The following is a 13,886-nucleotide window of genomic DNA, read 5'->3' on the forward strand; positions in this document are numbered from 1 at the left end:
AGTCTTCATATTGCCTCACAGAAAGATTGTTCAGCAAATTATATGTACTGTGGGCTGACCCACTTTTGCTAATAGATTCCTTTTTAACCTTGCTTCTGTGAAAATCAGCTTGTTTCCCTAATGAAAGCGTGCTAACTGTAGATAACAGCAATATGCTGCTATGGTGATACCAGCTGTCCTCATTTTTTTTGTCAAGATGATCCAGAAAATATTCTGCATATTGAATGCAGAATTTTCTCTCTTAGAAAATATCCTGATTTATTTTAAAAATAAAAGAATGTATGCAACATACAGGAGTCCATTCATATGATATGGGATGTTTTTATTGCATATACATTACATGGAACATTTCAAATAAATCCAGCATTTGGCAAAAATAGATACTTATTCTATGTGAAGCTGGAGTTATTTAATAGGCTGTGAGCTTTCTCTGTGATCTGGAATGGAAGAATGAGAAGAAATTGTCTATTTCCTATTTACAAATTTCCTATTTCCTATTTACAAATGAATTTACAAATTCTGGTGCTGTTTTTGTTTTGTTGTATTTTTGAGCACACAAGTTGATTTTTCCTTTGCTGAAAAAAGTCCACAAACAAACAAACAAACAAACAAACAAGCAAGCATATCTGAAAATAGTGGAATAGGAATGTTGGCTGACAACTGCTATAAATAGCTCATTCCATGTTCATGATTGGCCAAGATCCTTTATACATGCATAACTTTTGCACCCCAAAATCCATAACTAAATAGTTGGAAACTCTTTAGAGGGGTGCAGCTTTTACAGAGGATTGACAGCTTAAGGTCAGTATTTGGAAATCTAGAAACTTAAGTTGCATCTTGCTTTTGGCTAATGCAGCAACCACATCCTGTTATTTTCTGTTTGCCTTCTGAAAATGCTTTACTACCAGGAAACAGTTGTGCTTAATTTTGCCAGTTAATGAAGAGTAGGTGTGGGAATTAGTAAGGAACATGTGGATTGGAGTGGATGAATAAAATTAGTAAGTAATAAGGCTCACTTTTACATTTTGGTCACACACACACACACACACACACACCCACCAGAGGTGTGGCCTGTTGCCCAGAAAATGTTACCCTTTCTCAGTGGCTGCCCTGGAATGGGCACAGTTATTGCACTGGAGCTTTTGGACTGAAACAGGGTCCATAAATGTTATTCTTTCATGAATTACACCTTGTGTTATTCAACCAGCAATCCTGTGCTGTAGGGGTGCCTTGTACTTAGCTCTTTGCCCTGCTGCAGAGATATCTGCACCTTGTGCTATAAACCACATTCAGTTATTTTGTTGTTAAGTTATTGTGGTTAAAAGCATCTCTGTAGCCTGCACCTGACTCAAGCTCTCACTTAGCTTTCCTTAAGAATTGAATTGACTTTGCTGACAAACACCTGCTCTACACAGCTGTCTCCCCACCCCCCAAAAAAATTACTCTATGCAAGGGTTCCGTGTATTCTGCAATATGGAATTGTGTCTTTCCATAAATTTTTTAAGTTTAAATATGTAGTATAATCTAAGTCATGGGTTGTAGTCTGTGAAGGACAGCAGATCCAGCATCATTCTGCCCTGAAAATGTACTGGAAGTGATGGGGGTGGGTGGGTAGGCACTTGAAAGGAGTGGAGAGGATTAGGAGACAGAAAAGCAGAGCGGGATGAAGAAGGACGAAGCAGCGAGAAAGAGTGAACAATACAAGGGAACAATGGTGAGCAGATCCCTTCCAGTCGGGATTCAGGCCTCATCATGGGACTGAAACTGCCTTGGTCGCACTGGTTGATGATCTCCGGCAGGCTAGGGACAAAGGTGAGAGCTGTTTCCTAGTTCTGCTGGATCTCTCAGCGGCGTTTGATACCATCGACCATAGCATCCTTCTGGGCCGTCTTGAGGGGCTGGGAGCTGGGGGCACTGTTATACAGTGGTTCCGTTCCTTCCTCCTGGGCCGTGTTCAGAAAGTGGTGGTGGGGGATGAGTGTTCAGACCCCTGGGCTCTCACTTGTGGGGTGCCTCAGGGTTCTGTCCTCTCCCCCATGCTTTTCAACATTTACATGTGGCCGCTGGGAGAGATCATCAGGAGGTTTGGGCTGGGTGTTCATCAGTATGCGGATGATACCCAGCTCTACCTCTCTTTTAAATCAGAACCAGTGAAGGCGGTGAAGGTCCTGTGTGAGTGTCTGGAGGCGGTTGGAGGATGGATGGCGGCTAACAGATTGAGGTTGAATCCTGACAAGACAGAAGTACTGTTTTTGAGGGACAGGAGGCGGGCAGGTGTGGAGGATTCCCTGGTCCTGAATGGGGTAACTGTGCCCCTGAAGGACCAGGTGCGCAGCCTGGGAGTCATTTTGGACTCACAGCTGTCCATGGAGGCACAGGTCAAATCTGTGTCCAGGGCAGCTGTTTACCAGCTCCATCTGGTACGTAGGCTGAGACCCTATCTGCCTGCGGACTGTCTCGCCAGAGTGGTGCATGCTCTGGTTATCTCCCGCTTGGACTACTGCAATGCACTCTACGTGGGGCTACCTTTGAAGGTGACTCGGAAACTACAACTTATCCAGAATGCGGCAGCTAGACTGGTGACTGGGAGCGGCCGCCGAGACCATATAACACTGGTCTTGAAAGACCTGCATGGGCTCCCAGTACGTTTCCGAGCACAATTCAAAGTGTTGGTGCTGACCTTTAAAGCCCTAAACGGCCTCGGTCCAGTATACCTGAAGGAGCGTCTCCACCCCCATCATTCTGCCCGGACGCTGAGGTCCAGCGCCGAGGGCCTTCTGGCGGTTCCCTCATTGCGAGAAGCAAAGCTACAGGGAACCAGGCAGAGGGCCTTCTCGGTAGTGGCGCCCGCCCTGTGGAACGCCCTTCCAGCAGATGTCAAAGCGATAAACAACTACCTGACATTCAGGAGACATCTTAAGGCAGCCCTGTTCAGGGAAGTTTTTAACGTGTGATATTTTATTGTATTTTTGGTTTTTATGGAAGCCGCCCAGAGTGGCTGGGGAGGCCCAGCCAGATGGGCGGGGTATAAATAATAAATTATTATTAATTATTATTATTATTATTATTATTATTATTATTATTATTATTATTATTATAGCAGAACGGACCTGGAGTGATGGTGGAAGGAGTCACTTGAAACACAAAGGAATCGTCCAGCTTCTAGCACAGTGCATTGCAGTTCCCACAAGAGGCAGAAAAATCATCATGCTTCCCCCCCCAAGACCCTCAGCAGTTTTCAAGTGATTTGTAGGAGAGGAAAGTGAACGCCTGGCTCTTTCACTGCAATGTTTACTAAGCTGCTGCTGTATCAGTGAACAGGGTTTGCCATGTTAACTGCAAATGGGAAATAAATTTGTCAACAGGAACAGCTGGCTACCCAAAAGAAGATCCTCACCCCCGCAAAAAAAAAAAAAAAAAAAACCATTTTAAAATTGTGCAGGGGGGGGGGTGCCAAAGGGTGTGATACACACAGGCACCATGTTCAGAAACCCAAGAGCAAAGCCTTCCACTGCTATCTTGGAATTTAACAAGGTATGGTGATTGGAGGAGATTATTAAAGTTACAGACATTGCGGAATAAGGATTCTGTGTATCCAATGTATTTTATTCCCCAGATTTCAAAAGCAAGTGACATTACTGAGCTGTGTTGTTCTGGAGTAATATAAGGAAATAAGAGTGCTCTTAGAAACAAATTAAGAATTTTAAAATATATGTTTAGCCCCTTAACAGGGGCAGTGCTTTCAGAAGTGCTGCATATAGTCCCAAGCAAATTGCTTTGTTGTGATGATCTTACTATTTGAAGAAGAAGAAGAGTTCGGATTTGATATCCCGCTTTATCACTACCCGAAGGAGTCTCAAAGCGGCTAACAATCTCCTTTCCCTTCCTCCTCCACAACAAACACTCTGTGAGGTGAGTGAGGCTGAGAGACTTCAGAGAAGTATGACTAGCCCAAGGTCACCCAGCAGCTGCATGTGGAGGAGCGGAGACGCGAACCTGGTTCCCCAGATTATGAGACTACCGCTCTTAACCACTACCCCACACTGGCTCTCTATTTGAGGAAATAGATGCATTGGTGCCCACTTCAGGCTTTAAGCCCTGGTCCTATTTGTTGCTCCCCACCCCCGGCATTAAAAAGATGAGCTGTCTTGTTTTGATAGGGATATTTAATAGGAACATTTCAGTTTGCTGATTTTTAATCATCTCCAGAAAATGTGTGAACAGCTTGCTGTTTTGCTGAATACATTTGAAAATATTTGGCTAGTACCTTTTCAAATAATTTATTGTCCTGTTTTGATCTTATATTATATTCATAACCTCCTACATATGATGAAGGCTACCACACACACATACACACATAGATACAGCCTTGCACTCTCTCTCTCTCTCTCTCTCTCTCTCTCTCTCTCTCTCACACACACACACACACACACACACAGGAAGATACATTTTCACAGCCATCTGAAATAGAAAGTGACAGCCGTGGAAAAGCAACATGTCATGCAACAAAATGTTCACTTTTGCTAACACTTAGGATTTTTTTTGTTAAAAATCACAGCTTCTGCAATCATTCTCCAACCCTTTCGAAACCCTTAGACCCTGAAGCCGTACTGTAACTGAACAAACAAAAGTTTGCAGTTTTTGAGGTCTATATATAAAGTTTGAGTCAACAGTCAGAGGATTCTCCATCTTAAGTTTCAGACACTCCAAGGTACATAACAAGTAATGAACAGAAATGTTCCCAGTTGTGGTTTGGGGGCATCATTTATTGAACAAAGTGTGACACATACACTGCCAATTAATTCCTATCTTCATGTTAAAACTGTCCATCTTAATCAGTTTTTAACCCAATGCACAAATGCTTGCAACTGTGAATGTAAAGAAGAGCTTTGCGTAGCAAGGTCCTGAACCCTCCCCCATTGTAGAATAAAGACACTTGACACCAGAATTTAGGTTAATGGGCTGAAAAAAGGCCACAACTTTATTGATTACAGAATGTGAGTGGTATTGGAACCAATGACTATATCTGACTCCTGCCCACCTGCCTCCCGTCTAATAAGGGTTAACCACCAATAGCCCTGTTGATGCACATCAACTAGGAATTCCCCCATGATCACCGATAGGGGTCATGCTATGGCCCTGGCCCCATCTGGGCTTCAGACAGAGGATACGCCCCCCAGATTCCTTTAATGGAATACCCTTGAAATAGGAGGAGTAGGTAATGGCCGCCACCTCCCCTCACCTCCAACCAAGTACTCCAATGCCTAACTGCCAAGCCTTACAAAGTGGTGACAATTTGCTATGAGGTAGGTGAAAAACCAAGTGTCTGGTGCCAATTTACCAAGTGGAAAAAAATCCTACCAGGCCCCTTCAACAGGTGACCAACTGAAGTCCATAGCAAGGTCAAAGGAGAATGACCTAACCTTAGGGAGGGAGGGAGAACTCTGCAAGCGGGAGTGAGGTAGAAGAGGGTGGGAGCCTGGCCACGGCTTCTTTAAATAGGCTAAGTCACGCCCCCCTCGGCTGATTGGACGTGACGCAGCCAGGAACTCCCTGTGATGCGGAGCTACCTAAGCTCCGTGTGAGGGATCGGGTTCATGATCTGCCCGCAACATTGACTCCCTGCGAGAGGAATCGGCTTTGCAGGATCAGAACAAAGGCCTATCTAGGCCAACATCCTGTTTCTCACAGAAGCCAGCCAGATACTTAAGGGAAACCCACAAACAGAGCATGAGCACAATTGCTCTCTACTGCTGTTGTCCCCCAGCGATTGGTGCTTAGGAGCATTCTTCCATCATAGCATTTAGTCATCATGGCCAACAGCCATTTAGAGCCGTGTCTATATACAAATTTGTCTCATTCCAACAAAGCCACCCAACTCCTCAGCATTTCAGGTAGGGCTGAGAATATTCTCAGTCTGAAACCACGGCAAGCCATTGCCAGTCATTGCGAATAGTACTGAGGTGATTCAGTATAAAGCTATGTTCCTAATCACATTTATTTACATACGTGTATATATATATATATATATATGCAGGTTTTGGTGTCTTCGGGTGTCTTCCCGTGTAATAGTTGGGGTGTCTAGGCGACGTTTCGACGAGGTCTCACTCGTCATCTTCAGGCTGGTGCTTTCGGCTTCTTGTTACTGGAACAGAGCAGGATCTCAGTGTTTGAGTTCCTATAAATACTGTTGAGGGGGTGTGGTGTATAGCCTCCAACGTTCTGGGCAGAGAGGAAGTTCCCAGGTTAGTGTGCCTTTTCTTCTTTTGTTCATTAATTACTTGAGGGATATCTTGAGTGATTTCTTGAGTGATATTCTGAGTACCACTTAGGAGGGTCATTAGGTGTGGATTAGTTGCTAAAGCTTTCGTGTCTTGACCTCTTGAGCTTGTGAAGAGTTTTTCTGAGAAGATGGCTGTACTGCACTTAGTTGTGCTCTGGCTTGGCTTCGTGTATAGGGGCGAGCTGTGGTTTTGTGCCCTGTGCCAGCCAGATCTGTGTAGGGATTGCAGGGGGGTGCAGCATCCGGAGGTGCCACTATGGTTTGGCTACTGGATGGTGTCTGTAATTTATCTGTGGAGAGGGTCTGGGTTTGGGTCTGGTGTGGTTGATTGGAGATGGCGTTCTGTGTGCCTCTGGTTCTGGTGTCGGTTTTTGTGGGGAGGGCTAATTTCCAGATGTCTGGCAGGCGGGACGTGTCGTCACGCTTGTTCATGTTGTGAGGGTGTTTCTCTATCTCGATGGCTTCTCGATCGAGATAGAGAAACACCCTCACAACATGAACAAGCGTGACGACACGTCCCGCCTGCCAGACATCTGGAAATTAGCCCTCCCCACAAAAACCGACACCAGAACCAGAGGCACACAGAACGCCATCTCCAATCAACCACACCAGACCCAAACCCAGACCCTCTCCACAGATAAATTACAGACACCATCCAGTAGCCAAACCATAGTGGCACCTCCGGATGCTGCACCCCCCTGCAATCCCTACACAGATCTGGCTGGCACAGGGCACAAAACCACAGCTCGCCCCTATACACGAAGCCAAGCCAGAGCACAACTAAGTGCAGTACAGCCATCTTCTCAGAAAAACTCTTCACAAGCTCAAGAGGTCAAGACACGAAAGCTTTAGCAACTAATCCACACCTAATGACCCTCCTAAGTGGTACTCAGAATATCACTCAAGAAATCACTCAAGATATCCCTCAAGTAATTAATGAACAAAAGAAGAAAAGGCACACTAACCTGGGAACTTCCTCTCTGCCCAGAACATTGGAGGCTATACACCACACCCCCTCAACAGTATTTATAGGAACTCAAACACTGAGATCCGGCTCTGTTCCAGTAACAAGAAGCCGAAAGCACCAGCCTGAAGATGACGAGTGAGACCTCGTCGAAACGTCGCCTAGACACCCCAACTATTACACGGGAAGACACCCGAAGACACCAAAACCTGCATTCCTGTACCCGTGAAAATCTACGAAAGCATATATATATATATATATATATATATATATATATATATATATATATATATATATATATATATTTTACAAAAATCCAACAAGGCAGTGTATACTGTACAGTAGTTGTGACAACAATAACAAATACCAGTAAAAACATCTGTTAAATACTGCTTGGTCAAAAGGAAATTCACATCTCATAGCCCTGTCTGTATAGCACAATCTTTGAGTGATTACTTCAGTAAGGCAGGCCTGGTACCTGACAAATCTCTACTGGCAGGAAATTCCACAGGGCAGAACCTGCCACACCTTAACATATTGTGTTAGTGAATTCCATAGTTTAGCGATGCACCATGTGAAGAAGTTCTTCTTGCACTGTTCAGCTTTGTCGGACGACCTTGGGTACTAGTATTGTGAGAGAGAGGGGGATGAAAACTCTCTATCCGGTTTCTCCACAGTATGCATGATTTTGTAAACCTCTATATCAGTGGCATGATGAATCTAAACTGGCACCAGTCCTAATTATCTGCATCTGTGGATTGTCACAAACACTCATCCGGGGATTACTTGGATATTTAACATTAGTACTGATCACTGATCATTATCATTAACACTTAATTGCCCTTCTCTGGTCTTTTAAATATTATAGAGCAGAAGGCTATTATCTTTTAGCTATTTCCTCCTGGGTCAGCAATTTGCAAACTTAACCATTCTGCATTCATAAGAAATGAGGTGTATGCATATGGTGGTGCTTGTGTTGTATTTAGCCACAGTGATTTAACTGTGTGCTATCCTCCTTAAGAATTAATTTAATTTAATTTAATTTAATTTATTGTTTGTACTTGCCCACTTACCCAGTGACTGGGACCATGGTAGGCTATAGTTAAAACAGGTACAGCCAGATTCTTTCATCCCCATTTCTCTAGATTAGGAGAAACCCTGCTGCTAGGTTGTGTTTTTTATACAGAGAGCTGTACAAAAGCCTGTTAGTTACCAACACTTGTTACCAATGCCAGCATTCAAGAAACAACAGGAAACACGCCACTGGTGTGATTTGAAAAGGGGGGTTACAGCATAGCTGTCAACGTTTCCCTTTTTTAAAGGGAAATTCCCTTATTCCGAATAGGATTCCTTGCAAGAAAAGGGAGAAGTTGTCAGCTATGGGTTACAGTCAGCCAAATGCAGGAAAACCTGAAATATACCCCCCCCCACCTCTCCACCTCCTCCCCATTCAAGCTCAGGGTATTTCCCTAGTCAACTTGTTTTTTCTTTAAAAGCAATGCACCATTTGTTTTATTTTAAACGGCAAAATGCAGCATTTTGGAGTCCACAAAAAGCGACGCTTTTATAACTCAGTATGCCTTACTAATGGTGCAATTTGCTCAGACAGACGAAAATATCACCCAAATCACCTTTATTCACCTCATAATTCAGGCTGTACACAGGGTTGGTACACACCTCTAATACAAATACCCAGTGCTTCTCAGACACTCTGATATTAAATGGCCAGAGTGGGCTACAGCACATTTAAAAACCATTAACACTGCTTTCTGGAAGCATCTAGTAAAGTCAGAGGGATCAGCTTTAGCTTCTTCCCATGCAAGCGGATGGATTGCATGGCTGAAGTGAATAAAGAAGCAATTCCCAGGCTATTTATGGTGCACTTGCCTCCTGAAGGCAAAAGTGAAACTCTCTCTTTTCAAAGGCTACAAATCCTGTATCCACTTATCTAGGAGTATATCCCATTGAACTTAATGAGACTTAATTCTGAAAAGGCATGTGATAGGATAGCACCCCTATAGCAAGATCTGCCAGGATGAGCAGGGTTAGGATCCAGCAGATCTCCCCCAGGGCAGGAGGATCCCTGTGTTCTGCTGTCCCTCATCCTTGGCTCAGCCTGAGATATGCTGCCTGCATTACCATCCAACAAGCCAGATGAGCCAAGCATAGCAGACCCAAAGCTGGTGTGAGCCAGAAAAGGTGGCATTTTGTGGGTGAGGCTAGGGACCAGAGGGGGAGGTCCTAGGCTAGATCCTAAGCCCATTCAGCTGGGTCACATAAACCTGACAACCTGGCATAAGCCAGCAAAAAGGATGGTGGTACCTCAAACACTATTTTTAAAGGCTTGCTTTCCCTCTGCAAGGATTAGTCAGCAGTGGCCCTACTCCTGAATGGAGTTTGGATGTTTCCTCTGGCTTAACTTAAGCCAGGCTTGCTTTTTATGCCAGTTCTTGTGCGTAGGATTGCTCCCCAAGCCTGTTCATTCATTACTGCATTTGCTCCAATATCTAAGGGTGCATCCACCTAAAAAGACTTTGAAAATGAGCAAACAGTCCATGGGAAGTACAGGCAGATACCTGGAGAAGAAACCCAATTCCACTAGCATGGGAGCTGCTGGCGTACATGAGATACAAAATGCCATGCCTCTGCAAGATACTTGGGAAACAACCATATCCCTGACCTTAAGCAAGTAGCTGATTAGGTGTCTTTTCTGAGACTATTGCAGGAAGTGGGCAAAGAAAATGGGTGCAGGCATGTTTGTCTTCATTATGCAAACATAAACTATTCCATTCATCCCAGCAGGCCAATTTAGCTAGGCCGTTACACCCAGAGTAAATCTTAGCTACAAAAGAGCACAATAAATTCTACTTTGTCATTGCATGTGCACAGCCTCTCCAGATTATGCTAATGCGGCTAGCACTTGGGGAGCTGGAAATATTCAATGTGAAAATCCTGTCTAAACATTTTCTGTTTATGTAAAATATCCAGATAAGGAAAACATTTGAATAAGGAATATTTTCTTTGCTTTACGTAACCTCCTGATGATGCTTTCATTTCCTCATATGGAGGGAAGTAAGGTTTTCGAAAGGGGAGGAGGAAAGGTGGAAGGCAAGTAAGATACAGTACTCCCTCGGGTTACATACGCTTTAGGTTACATACGCTTCAGGTTACAGACTCCGCTAACCCGGAATAGTACCTCGGATTGAGAACTTTGCTTCAGGATGAGAACAGAAATTGTGCTCCGGCGGTGCGGCAGCAGCGGGAGGTCCCATTAGCTAAAGTGGTGCTTCAGGTTAAGAACAGTTTCAGGTTAAGAACAGACCTCCGGAACAAATTAAGTACTTAAACCGAGATACCACTGTACTGTTGTGTGTACCCCAATCTCTGAGCAGCAAAAGACTCCAGGGGTTCCTGCATTTACCTAGGATGCAGTTACCTTGGAATGAAGGCCAGTGTCCTTAAGATAATATGGTTTTATTTACACATACATCCAAGGCTTTTTTCAGCTGGAATTCACTGGAACTCAGTTCCGGCACCTCCCAAGTGGGCGCCATTGCCATTGTAAGAGAACAAGGGAGGCATTCATGGTGAGTTCCGGCACCTCTTTTTCTAGAAAAATAGCACAGCACACATACATGGAGAGCCTCACAGCATTAACGTTCTAATAGATCTTGCTTCCCCATTAGGTTTCCAGGAAAGCCACACTTTTGGGTCCAGCACAAAGCAGACATGTCTCCGTGTATCCAGCTTACGTTGATACTCTTTTCCCAGCCTCATAAACCCGAAATGTCTGTTGTTGGAGTCACATCTGCAAGGAAGCAGTATGTGTCTGTGGCAACATGTATACTAAACCATCCAAGGGGTTAGGGCTTTAAAGTGTCATAGATTCATAGCATTGTAGAGTTGGAAGGATCCATGAGGGTCGTCTAGTCCAGCCCACTGCAATGCAGGAATCCTGCACACAGCCGTCCCTGGGTAGACTCGAACCACCAACCTTATGGTTAACAGCCAGGCACACTGACCTGTTGTGCCTTATGTGGTGGTACAATTTGAGATAAGCTCACATGAGACCATCTTAAAATTCTGGCCGTGTGCCATGTCCATAACAAAGCAGTTTCCCTATTGCCTGTTCCTGGTTGCTCTGCAGCGCCCTCTTGTGTCACATTTTAATAATACATTGTTGTTGTTTAGTCGTGTCTGACTCTTCGTGACCCCATGGACCAGAGCACACCAGGCACTCCTGTCTTCCACTGCCTCCTGCAGTTTGGTCAGACTCATGCTGGTAGCTTTGAGAACACTGTCCAACCATCTTGTCCTCTGCCGTCCCCTTCTCCTTGTGCCCTTCATCTTTCCCAACATCAGGGTCTTTTCCAGGGAGTCCTCTCTTCTCATGAGGTGGCCAAAGTACTGGAGCCTCAGCTTCACGATCTGTCCTTCCAGTGAGCATTCAGGGCTGATTTCCTTCAGAATGGATAGGTTTGATCTTCTTGCAGTCCAGGGGATTCTCAAGAGTCTCTTCCAGCAGGGGAATAACACATTATTAACAAGCAAAATGTAACGTGTCCACTATCTATGTTATGGAAATAATTACTTAACACTTCCTTGACGTTATCAACCATGAGTGTATATCCACCCTGGTGTTGGGGATGGGATGGGAGAAACTACACATTATGTACAAATGCATGTAGTGAAGCCCCTCCCCATTTAGAAACACCCAAAAGAGGTCTGTTGGTCCTACCAGATATTTGAGAAATCTACAAGCTTTTAATGAAAAGCAGCCATAGGCAGCTGCAGTTCTGAGAGGAGGAGTGGTAGGGAGGGTGAGGGGCTGCTTAATCCTTTCCCAGCAGCACCGGCAACAATTTATTTTTGTACCCTGTGCATCTGATTGGGTTGCCCCAGCCACTCTGGGTAGCTTTCAACATAATATATAGAAACACAACAACAACACAATAGAACATCACACATTAAAAGCATCCCGATACAGGGCTGCCTTCAGGTGTCCACAGGTCGTATCATTATTTCTCTCTTTGACATCTGACAGGTGGGTGTTCCACAGGAAGAGTGTAACTACTGAGAAGGCCCTCTGCCTGGTTCCATGTAACTTCACTTCTTGCAATGAGGGAACCACCAGAAGGCCCTCAGAGCTGGACCTCAGTGTCTGATCTGAACAATGGGGGCGGAGGTGCTCCTTCAGGTATACAGGGCTGAAGCTGTTAAGGGCTTTAAAGTTACACACTAATACTTTGAATTGTGCTCAGAAAACATACTGGGAGCCAATGTAGGTCTTTTAGGTGTGGTGTTATATGATTCCAGTGCCTGCTCCCAGTCTAGCGGCTGCATTCTGGATTAAAGCCACCATTGCCCTCAAAATTGCCCCATCCCAGTGAGGTTCCATATATTTCTTTCTGAGGCTTCTGCAACTGGCAGGTTCATTACATCTATTGAACTTGAAGCTCAGGAACAGCAGGTTCCAAGTTACTTACAAGCACACATCTGGAACTCTGTGAGTGAAGAAAGCTGTTTGGGAAAGCAATCTTTTGTGTGAAGGCAATGGGTGGGGAGGAAAGAGATGAACAGACCCTCCCATCTTTCACTCAAAGCTGCAGCCTGCTGAGGCTGCTTTTTTATAAATAAATAAAAAAGAAGCAAAACTGCCAGGACTTCATTACACACACTTGCACGTAATGTGTAGTTTGCTCCTCATTTGCCTGCTTTCCCACAGACTTCCTTAAAATGGTGGCTGACATGTGAGATTAATTACAGAGGCAATTAAGTGGCTGTCACACAGGAAGAGCTTGGTTCCATATGGTTTGTACGGGGGGAGTCCGTATGCAGCTCCTGAGACACTTGGGTGCCACAAATTTTATCTTCTGTTGTTTTGAGATCACATGGTTGCAGGGCAACATTTGAAAATGTTCTACCTGCGGCTAAGGTCTTTCCCCACCCAACTCCAAAGGGTTTGATACTGCCCTTCTAGAAAGGACATGAATAATAATCACAACATGTCTGCCCACTGTAACTGTAGATCAGGCAGGTTCATAAAATGCTTACCGGCAATTAAAATACAAAGATTAAGTGTAGCATTCCAGCCAGCCTTTCTCAACCTGTGAGTCCCCAGATGTTGTTGAACTACAACTCCCATCACCCCTAGCTAGCAAGGCCACAGCTCAGGGATGATGGGAGTTGTAGTCCAACAACATCTGGGGACCCACAGTTTGAGAACCACTGATCCAGCTCATGTTGAGTTTTTTCCATTACGAAACTCCCTGGATTGCGGTTGGCATAAACAACTGGAAGGTGAAAATAATTGTTTAGCATTTCTATAGGGCTTCTGTGCTGCCCACAGATAATGGCAGTTTTAAGAAAAATAAAAAGTTTTAAAATGAAGCCCAGTATAAGAATGGAAATCCAAGCAATTACCGGTAATCAGTTTGCACTGAAAGCCTGTGTGCGATAGAGGACAAAGTGCTGGGCTTTTCCTTGAAGGGCTTCAGTTCAAGTTGCTGCTCAGCCACAAAAGTTCCATTGGTTCTTATAAGTTCTATTACTTCTAATAATTTGGGAGTAGCCAGGACTCTTGTACGGAATAGAGAGAAAATGTAAGACCAGTGGGACTTTTATTTCAAAGCCCAACTG

The 13,886-nt window shown here is 44.5% G+C and overlaps 1 protein-coding gene across 1 annotated transcript in view; it reads left to right on the top strand.

Annotated features, from left to right (window-relative positions):
- Positions 1-13,886, top strand: part of SYNPR (synaptoporin) — a 161,389-nt gene that overhangs the window by 46,244 nt on the left and 101,259 nt on the right. The window lies entirely within an intron of this gene.

Source organism: Podarcis bocagei (genome assembly GCF_964188305.1).
Source record: "Podarcis bocagei genome assembly, chromosome: 2".
NCBI classification, from domain to species: domain Eukaryota; kingdom Metazoa; phylum Chordata; class Lepidosauria; order Squamata; family Lacertidae; genus Podarcis; species Podarcis bocagei.